This window comes from Triticum dicoccoides, chromosome 7A (genome assembly GCF_002162155.2).
Source record: "Triticum dicoccoides isolate Atlit2015 ecotype Zavitan chromosome 7A, WEW_v2.0, whole genome shotgun sequence".
In the NCBI taxonomy this organism is placed as follows: Eukaryota; Viridiplantae; Streptophyta; class Magnoliopsida; order Poales; family Poaceae; genus Triticum; species Triticum dicoccoides.
Genome location: NC_041392.1, coordinates 79,845,343 through 79,855,135, shown reverse-complemented (window position 1 = coordinate 79,855,135; position 9,793 = coordinate 79,845,343). Strand labels below are relative to the sequence as shown.

At 41.0% G+C, this 9,793-nt stretch overlaps 1 pseudogene; it reads right to left on the bottom strand.

The window, feature by feature from the left end:
- Window positions 1-3,864: 3,864 nt before the first annotated feature.
- The window catches only part of LOC119331899, an 11,203-nt pseudogene continuing 5,274 nt past the window's right edge, over window positions 3,865-9,793 (bottom strand).

Here is a 9,793-nt window from a genome sequence, read left to right as displayed (position 1 = left end):
GCTACGGGAATCACAAACCTTAAAACGAGTATTTTTTAAATTCGCAACTACTCAACTAGCATGACTTTAATATTATCACCTCCATATCTCAAAACAATTATCATCCTTCAATCTTTTCTTAGTATTCAACACACTCAAAAGAAAGTTTCACAAATCTTGAATACCAAGCATATTATTATTAAGAAAATTACCATGCTATTAAGAGACTCTCAAAATAATTTAAGTGAAGCATGAGAGATCAATAGTTTCTTTAAAACAAATCCACCACCGTGATCTAAAAGATCTAAGTGAAGCACATAGAGAAAATTTATAACACTCAAAAGATATAAGTGAAGCACATAGAGCAAAATTATCTAGCTCAAAAGATATAAGTGAAGCACATAGAGTATTCTATCAAATTTTAATTCATATATGGCTCTCTCAAAAGGTGTGTACAACAAGGATGATTGTGGCATACTAAGACACAAAGACAGAAATAATACAAGACGCTCCAAGCAAAACACATATCATGTTGGTGAATAAAAATATAGCTCCAAGTAAATTACCGATGGAAGTGGACGAAAGAGGGGATACATTCCGGGGCATCCCCAAGCTTTGACTTTTTGGTGTCCTTGGATTATCTTGGTGGTGCCATGGGATTCCCCAAGCTTAGGCTCTTGCCACTCCTTGTTGCATGATCCATCAAAAGAATTCACCCAAAACTTGAAAACTTCACAACACAAAACTCGTGAGCTCCGTTAGCGAAAGAAAACAAAAGACCACTTCAAGGTACTGTAATGAACTCATTATTTATTTATATTGGTGTTAAACCTACTGTATTCCAACTTCTCTATGGATTATAAACTATTTTACTAGCCATAGATTCATCAAAATAAGCAAACAACACACGAAAAACAGAATCTGTCAAAAACAGAACAGTCTGTAGTAATCTGTAGCTAGCGCAAGATATGGAACCCCAAAAATTCTAAAATAAATTTCTGGACGTGAGGAATTTATCTATTAATCATATGAAAAAAGAATTAACTAAATATAACTCTTAAAATAAAAATGACAGCAGTTCTCGTGAGCGCTAAAGTTTCTGTTTTTTACAGCAAGTTCAACAAGACTTTCCCCAAGTCTTCCCAACGGTTCTACTTGGCATAAACACTAATTAAACACAAAAAACACAACCAAAATAGAGGCTAAATAATTTATTTATTAAATAACAGCAAGGAATAATATTGGGTTGTCTCCCAACAAGCGCTTTTCTTTAAAGCCTTATAGCTAGGCATAATATTTCAATGATGCTCACATGAAAGACAAGAATTGAAGCACAAAGAGAGCATCCTAAAACACGTGACAAACACATCTAAGTCTAACATAGTTCCTATGCATAGGCATCTTATAGGCAAACAAATTATCAAGGCAAGCAAAAACTAGCATATGCATGGAAGAGGAAAGAAACAATAGTAATCTCAACATAACGAGAGGTAATTTAGTAACATGAAAATTTCTACCACCATATTTTCCTCTCTCATAATGATTACATGTAGGATCATAAGAAAATTCAAAAAAATAGCTATCACATAAAATATTTTCAACACGATCCACATTCATGCAAAGTTGACACTTTTCCAAATTAGTGGGATTAACATTAACTAAAGGCATGACTTCTCCAAACCCACTTTTATCAAGATTTTCATAAGATTGAACGTTCTCCAAATATGTGGGATCTAAAGTTGACACTCTTCCAAACCCACTTTCAATAATATTACAAACACTATTATCAATCTCATATTCATCATGGGGCTTAAATAAATTTTCAATATCATAAGAAGAATCACCCCAATCATGATCTTTCCAACAAGTAGAGGACATAGCAAAACTAGCATCCCCAAGCTTAGGGCTTTGCATATTATTAGCACAATTGACATCAAGAGAGTTTATAGTAAAATCATTGCAATCATGCTTTTTATTCAAAGAACTATCATGAATCGCTTCATAAAGTAATTCATCACACTTTTCAGATTCACGAATTTGAAGCCAAACCTCATAAAGATAATCTAGTGCACATAACTCACTAGCAATTGGTTCATCATAATTGGATCTCTTAAAATGATTAGCAAGCGGATGATGATCCATAGATCTTAGTTTCTCTGTTTAGTAATAAATAAATGACTATTCTAACCATACGAGCAAACAAGAAGCAAGCGAAAAGAGGCAAATAGAGAAAAAGAGGGAGGATTAGAGAGAGAGAGAGAGGGCGAATAAAACGGCAAGGGTGAATTGGGGGGAGAGGAAAACGAGAGGCAAATGGCAAATAATTTAATGCGAGAGATAGGGATTGTGATTGGTACTTGGTATGTTGACTTTTTGCGTAGACTCCCCGGCAACGGGGCCAGAAATCCTTCTTGCTACGTCTTGAGCTTGCGTTGGTTTTCCCCGAAGAGGAAGGGATGATGCAGCAGAGTAGCGTAAGTATTTCCCTCAGTTTTTGAGAACCAAGGTATCAATCCGGTAGGATCCCATGCTCAAGTCCCTCGTACCTGCACAAAGCGATAGCTACTCGCAACCAACGCGATTAGGGGTTGTCAAGCCCTTCACGGTCACTTACGAGAGTGCGATCTGATAGATATAATATTTTTGGTATTTTTGGTATAAAGATGCAAAGTAAAAGGTAAAAGCAAAGTAAAAAGCAAAACAAGATTAAAGTGATGGAGATTGATATGATGAGAATAGACCCGGGGGGCATAGGTTTCACTAGTGGCTTCTCTCAAGAGCATAAGTATTCTACGGTGGGTGAACAAATTACTGTTGAGCAATTGACAAAATTGAGCATAGTTATGAGAATATCTAGGTATGATCATGTATATAGGCATCACGTCCGTGACAAGTAGATCGAAACGATTCTGCATCTACTACTATTACTCCACTCATCGACCGCTATCCAGCATGCATCTAGAGTATTAAGTTAAAAACGGAGTAACGCCTTAAGCAAGATGACATGATGTAGAGAGATAAATTCATGCAATATGAAATAAATCCCATCTTGTTATCCTCGATGGCAACGATACAATACGTGCCTTGCTATCCCTTCTGTCACTGGGTAAGGACACCGCAAGATCGAACCCAAAGCTAAGCACTTCTCTCATGGCAAGAACTACCAATCTAGTTGGCCAAACCAAACGGATAATTTAAAGAGACTTGCAAAGATAACCAATCATATATAAAATAATTCAGAGAATATTCAAATATTTTTCATAGATAGACTTGATCATAAACCCACAATTCATCAGTCTCAACAAACACACCGCAAAAATAAGATTACATCGAATAGATCTCCACAAGAGAGGGGGAGAACTTTGTATTGAGATTCAAAGAGAGAGAAGAACTCATCTAGCTACTAACTATGGATCCGAAGGTCTGAGGTAAACTACTCACACTTCATCAGAGGGGCTAGGATGATGTAGAAGCCCTCCGTGATGACGGCCATCTTCCGGCGGAGCTCCGAAACAGGCCCCAAGATGGGATCTCGTGGATATAGAAAGTTGCGACGGTGGAATTAGGTTTTTGGCTCCTGTTCTGATCGTTTAGGGGTACGTGTGTATATATAGGAGGAAGAAGTACGCCGGAGGAGCAACGAGGGGCCCACGAGGCAGGGGGCGCGCCCTAGGGGGGGCGCCCCCCCATCCTCGTGACCGCCTCTTTTGTTCCTTGGAGCAGGGTCCAAGTCTCCTGGATCACGTTCGGTGAGAAAATCACATTCCCGAAGATTTTATTTCGTTTGGACTCCATTTGATATCCCGTTTATCCGAAACACTGAAATAGGCAAAAAACAGCAATTCTGGGCTGGGCCTCCGGTTAATAGGTTAGTCCCAAAAATAATATAAAATTGGAAAATAAAGCCCAATATAGTCCAAAACAGTAGATAATATAGCATGGAGCAATTAAAAATTATAGATACGTTGGATACGTATCAGATACTATGAGCCTTAAAATTTAGTACGGTTGGCAGGGTTACAGATTTTGTCCTTCCCGTTTACTGGGCCAGGAAATCTTCGGGAATCTACTCTGTTTACCTTCAGCAATTTCCAAGAGCATCGATGGTCCACTATGTACTGCATATAATTTGTTCTAGCAAGAGATAGCCCAAGAAACTTGAAGACAATCTCTTCTAGATATTTGTGCTCGAAGTGTATGACCAATACTTCTTGACCAGCTCGCGAAAGAGAGATCCTTCAGTTTCCATGAGCTTTGTAGGTTTGTCAAACTCTACTACTTTCCCTGGAAGTGTTCGTATATAGCTCATCAGTATGGAACATATCCACGATCAATTTGGTATCCTCAGAAAAAAAATTACATTGCTTATAAGTTGCCGCCAAGAGAAACATACCGTCGCTCATTGCAAGTACCATATCCCAATCCATAACTGTTGGTATACGGTGGGCAACTGTAATAACGGTGCAATATTTAAATTTTGTCCAGATCGACTTCTGAAGGAGAACATCTGTTGCATTGTCTATAGAGGTTGTGGCTTCATCAAGAACTAAGATGCGGCACCTTCTCAGAAGTGCGCATCCCAGGCAGAAGAGCTGCCTTTGGCCCATGCTCCAGTTTGACCCACTTTCCACAACTATTATGACAGGATCTGATCAGTACTATGGATGAGATAATACCAAACATCATGCTAGCACAAAGAAAATAACTAATAAACATACGACTACTAACAATTTGACATATTTATTGGCACATGTATTTTCACACCTATTTTGAATTCTTGAAATGATTAGAGCTTTTCTGTTTACACACTATTAGTTTCAAAAGATGAACTCCAGAAACCAAATTATAGATAAAGTGAAGTTTCCTACCATGTGAATCCAGTCCTTGTTCCTTCTCCTGGACAGCTTCAAGAAGTTGACATTTGGCAAGAACCTTCAAGCACAATAACAAATGGAGTAACCACTTCAGTTGGTGGGAGGTCATCACCCATGTCTGAGTTCTCCTCAACTCAAATTCGGGTGCCTATTTCTTCCATACGTGAAAAGTTGTCTAGTTCCTCCTAGGGAATCTAGTTCTTATGAGAAAGGCAACTTGTCATTTGAGATTCCTCTAACTAAGAGCAGTTTTAGCACGCTCCCTCTTACCCCTCTTTTCACATGAGAGGTAAGAGTATGTAGTAGATGAGCCGTTGATCACATTAATTAGTGGTCGGATTAACTCTTACCTTCGTACCTGATATGTAAAAAGAGGGGGTAATAGGGAGCATGTTAAAATTTGCCTGTAATTAAATTTATTCACCCCATTTTGTTAATGTGCTGAACTTTCTGAAATCGCTAGGGATATGTCAAAGTACTCAAGCTGAATTTTTTTTGAGCATCAGTACAGACCACAAGCACTCATATACACGCGCATACACTCACCCCTATGAATGCACACACGCACACCCTACCCCTATGAGCACCTCTGAAAGACTGAGCCGGCATATCATCTTGAGATTTACGAAGTCACCGTAGGCGCCTCGTCGTCGACGGGAACGTCTCCTCCCACTGAAAGCGCATCGCCGGAAATTCTGAAATAAATCCAGAAATAATGCGAGCACCAGGATTTGAACCCTGGTGGGTTGGGGATACCACTGTCCACCTAACCAACTCAACCACAGGTTGATTCGCTACTCAAGCTGAATTGCCGTAGTACTAAAAGGGGATGACCTCATGATTAAACATTGCATCAGGTTCTTTCGGTGTCATACCTTGTCATCACGTAAGATGAGGAAAAATAACATAGTTAGCTGTGTGGAATCTTACCTCCCATATTTTCTCATCTGAGAATTGCCCAAGAGGATCTAGATTGTATCTTATTGTACCCTGAAACAGTGTTGGATCTTGTGGAATGATACCCAAACGCGACCGTGGATCATGTAAGCCTATCGTACTGATATCCACAGAGTCTATAATTATTTTCCTTTCATCAGGTTCAACAAGGCGAAACAATGCACCAATTAACGTTGTCTTGCCACTTCCTGTTCGACCAACTATACCAATCGTATCTCCACCTTCAAAATTGCAAGTGATTCCATGTAGTACAAGGGGAGCATCTATCCTATACCTGATCTGTTAAATGAAAATCCATCACATACATTGTTATAAGTGTTAATAGGTAGGATTTTATTTTACCTTGCAAGGTTTATGTGTAAGTATTTACATTTGATTACCTTCAAATGCCTAATCTCCACATAGGCATTTTGGGGCCAATCTGGCAATGGTCGATTGTCTTCAATGACTTCTGCTGCCTCACTTGGTATGTCCATGTATTGGCTCACCCGTTCCACTGAGATTATTTGATTCCCAAGGTTGCACTGGCTTTGAGTAAAGGAAACAAATGATGTATTTAGAGAAAGACCATAGGACAATGCCATTCCCACAAAACCTGTGCAAGTATGAAAGCAAGGAACTAATTAGTGCTACTATTTGTAATGGCACAAACTGAATGATATCAAATACTTTATTTAGTTAACTCCGGTGCATAAGCATTAGGACTAGAATTGCATCTTCATAAAAAATACAAACTTATCCATAAAATCATCAGAACAGGTGGTGGCTTGAGAAATGTATGGAGTTTTATGTTCATAATGTTCTGCCCAGCCGAGGGCTGTAAATATAATTTTCTTGCAATAATAAACATTACTACCTCAGAGTGTAACATTCTAGAAGGCATTCAATCAAACTTTCACACTTTAGGCATCTTTCCTTTCCTCCTCCCCAAGAAGCTACTCCCAGGCGACTAGGGCTCTCCTTCTCCCGTCGCCGCGGGCACCGGTCCGTGTTGCCTCCGATGGCCTCTGGTCCGTGAAGGTGCAGAGAATCCCGGCCCCGCGCTAGCGGGAGGGATCCCCCTCTCGTTTTTGTTTGGTTCAGCGTCTCGGTTGGGGCTGTGCGGCTTCGGCAATGTCCCCTAGTAGGAATAATATCTCCCATGTTCGATCCCCATCTTGATGTTGCGTCTACCGTCGTCGGAGGGCATGTGGATCTGTTTGGATCCAATCTTCACATGCCTCTGGTCGTGTGTCTATAGGTTTGATCTTTCTAATCCTCGCTTCTCTTTATCTGTGGCGTTTGTTGTTCTGGTGCCCTAGTCTTGTAGAGCCTTAACAGCACGACTTCCCGATTGCTACTACAACAAAGTTTGCCCAGCTCTGGCAAGGAAGGGCGATGACAGCGGCGCACCTTCGGCTCGCTCCAGTGTTTGTAGTCGTCGCTAGGTGATTCACGGACCTGCTTGTTTTTGTTACTTCTGATGTTCTCTATACTACCATGACAGATGATGAATAGATTAAAAGTTTCTCCCGCATTTTTTTAAACTTTACTATTGTATATAAAAAAGGTATTTGGACTAGTAAGGTCAAAATACTATCATTGGATTTTTCATCAATATTATTTCCATAGTATGTAATGGTCAAATTAGTTTGTTGGAGACACATGTCATGTCTAAAACGTTATCTGTTCCAGAATGGAGGGAGTATCAAGTATGTTCTCATAGCAAAAGCTTATTTGAAGCAAAGTAGTGCACATATAATTGCTTACCAGGGCTAGAAGTTTCTTGAGGAAGAAGAGCCATGACAAAGGCAGAAGAAGAAAGAACTATGGCGCTCATTATTTCTATATGTTGAATCAACCATTCAGTTGCTGCAAAATTACAGAAATATGGGCTGGCATTCTTGTCAACAAGATCCAAATTTTTAGCAAAGAAACGATCTTCTCCCTCAAAGGCCCTTATCGTTATAGCCCCTGCAATCGATTCACCTAAATGACTCGCTAGGGCGGACTTTGTAGTACCATTGATCCACATCAATTCCTTGGCCGATGCTAGATAGTACCTCTGCATGACCAAACACAACAGGTTTTCACTTATTAAAACGAGTGTAAAATTGTGAAGTGTGAATGATAATCAAAGAAATGAAGATTAGCCATAAAGTAACAAAGTCATACCAATTACCTACAGCCTATTTTTTTTGCGGAAAAAGAACTGCTGATATTTAGCACAGGGTTCTTACAGAAAGGTACTGAGACAAGAAAAAATTACATTGAAGCCCCCCAGCACCCCGTTGACGAAGACGACGACGAAGATGTATCGCCGGCGCGCCGCCGCTGCTGCTCCACACAAGCCTTGGATTTGGAACAGACCCTTCGCGGACGGGAAGTCGACGAAGCTCGGCCCCGGAAGGCCTCCATCCCGCGCCGTCGAAGCCAACGCCCTGCACTGCACCACCAGCTCGATTCAGATCTTCGAGATACCGGATCCGCCGTCCCGCGGACACCGGCGAGGGAAAAGAGCACCCAGCAGCTCCACCGAGCCCCGGGCACGCGGAAGACGGAAGATCGGCAGCGGAGCTCCTCGGACCTCCACCGCCGGAGAGGAAGACCTCCGTTGCAAAACGCCACTCCGGCCGCGCCGCCCACTCCCCAACGCCGCCGGCTAGCTGCCAAATCGAACCTACGCTATATACACGCCGCAGATCGGGGCCTCCCCATCCTCCCGCTGCCAGAGCAGCCGCCGGAGGGTGAGGAACCCGCCGATCTGGCAGCGGCGAGGTGGATCGCCCGGCGTCGCCCAAAAGTCGCCCTTTCTCTACGTGGACGAGGAAAGGGTTAATTGCCAAAACTATCATTGGCACGGATACAAACAGAACTTGCCATGTAACAACAGCCAATACCCCTAGATTGCTACATGCATTTAAGCTGGTACCAAGGCTAACCACTAATGCAAATGGAATATCAAGGTCAACGATACTCAAATCTGAAGAGACCTGCATTAGAAGAAAAAGGGAACAAGTTAATCCCTCATGAGAAAATCTCTGTAACTTGTTGTATCACCATTCATTTAAGAACTCTTAGCCGGCTAAGAACCCTTCCTAGAGGTGTAGAATCAAAAAAGGACATTGGTGCACGGAACAATGAATTGAGTAGCTGGGAAAATAAGGATTTTGATGACTGGATCCCAAGAATAACGACTGTTAAAGATCTTGATAGCAAGAAGATCATTGTGCAAGCTCCGATAATAATGTACACAGAAATTAACTTCAGTGTGCTAACATGAGGATTTTGGACATTAGCAGCCATCCATAAATTCTGTAATATCTGCCCAGCTACGAAAATTATGTGAGAAATCATACACAAGAAGAAATACAGGAAGCCTTTCCTTTGGCGCAGGTAAAGCATATAAGACTTGAAAACTGCATCCCCTGTTTCTCTTTCCTCTTACTTGATCAGTTGATCTGCTGGTGATGGTTTCATAGACTCTGTATATCTACTTCCATGAATACCATCTGTCTCCTTTATTAATACTTCCTTAGATCTTTGATGGGGTATGTTGTTCTTACGATGCGAAACACCCATGGTATCTTTATGGGCATTTACATGGTCTTTAAATTCTTCACAATCTGCCAATAGATCTTGATAAGGTGCAGACTGAATAACCTCTCCATCTGACATTAACTGCCAACAATCATTAGATGACATCAATAAATAAATAAAGCTAATTACAGATAAATATCATCATATGGTGACTTTTTTGAAGTGGAGAGAGATACCAAAATGGAGTCAAATACAGGTAGAAAATCCACTTGGTGAGTCACCAGAAGAACAGTCTTGTCTGATAGAGCACTCATGACATATTCCTGTCACAAAGAGCTTTGTAAAACAGTTCATGATCTTATAGTAATACAATATGTATCTGCTGATATGTTCCTTAGACCAAGTTACAGTTTCACCCCCCACGTCATCTCTGTGAGGTGACTCGGGCGGGCACCCCGCCGGCC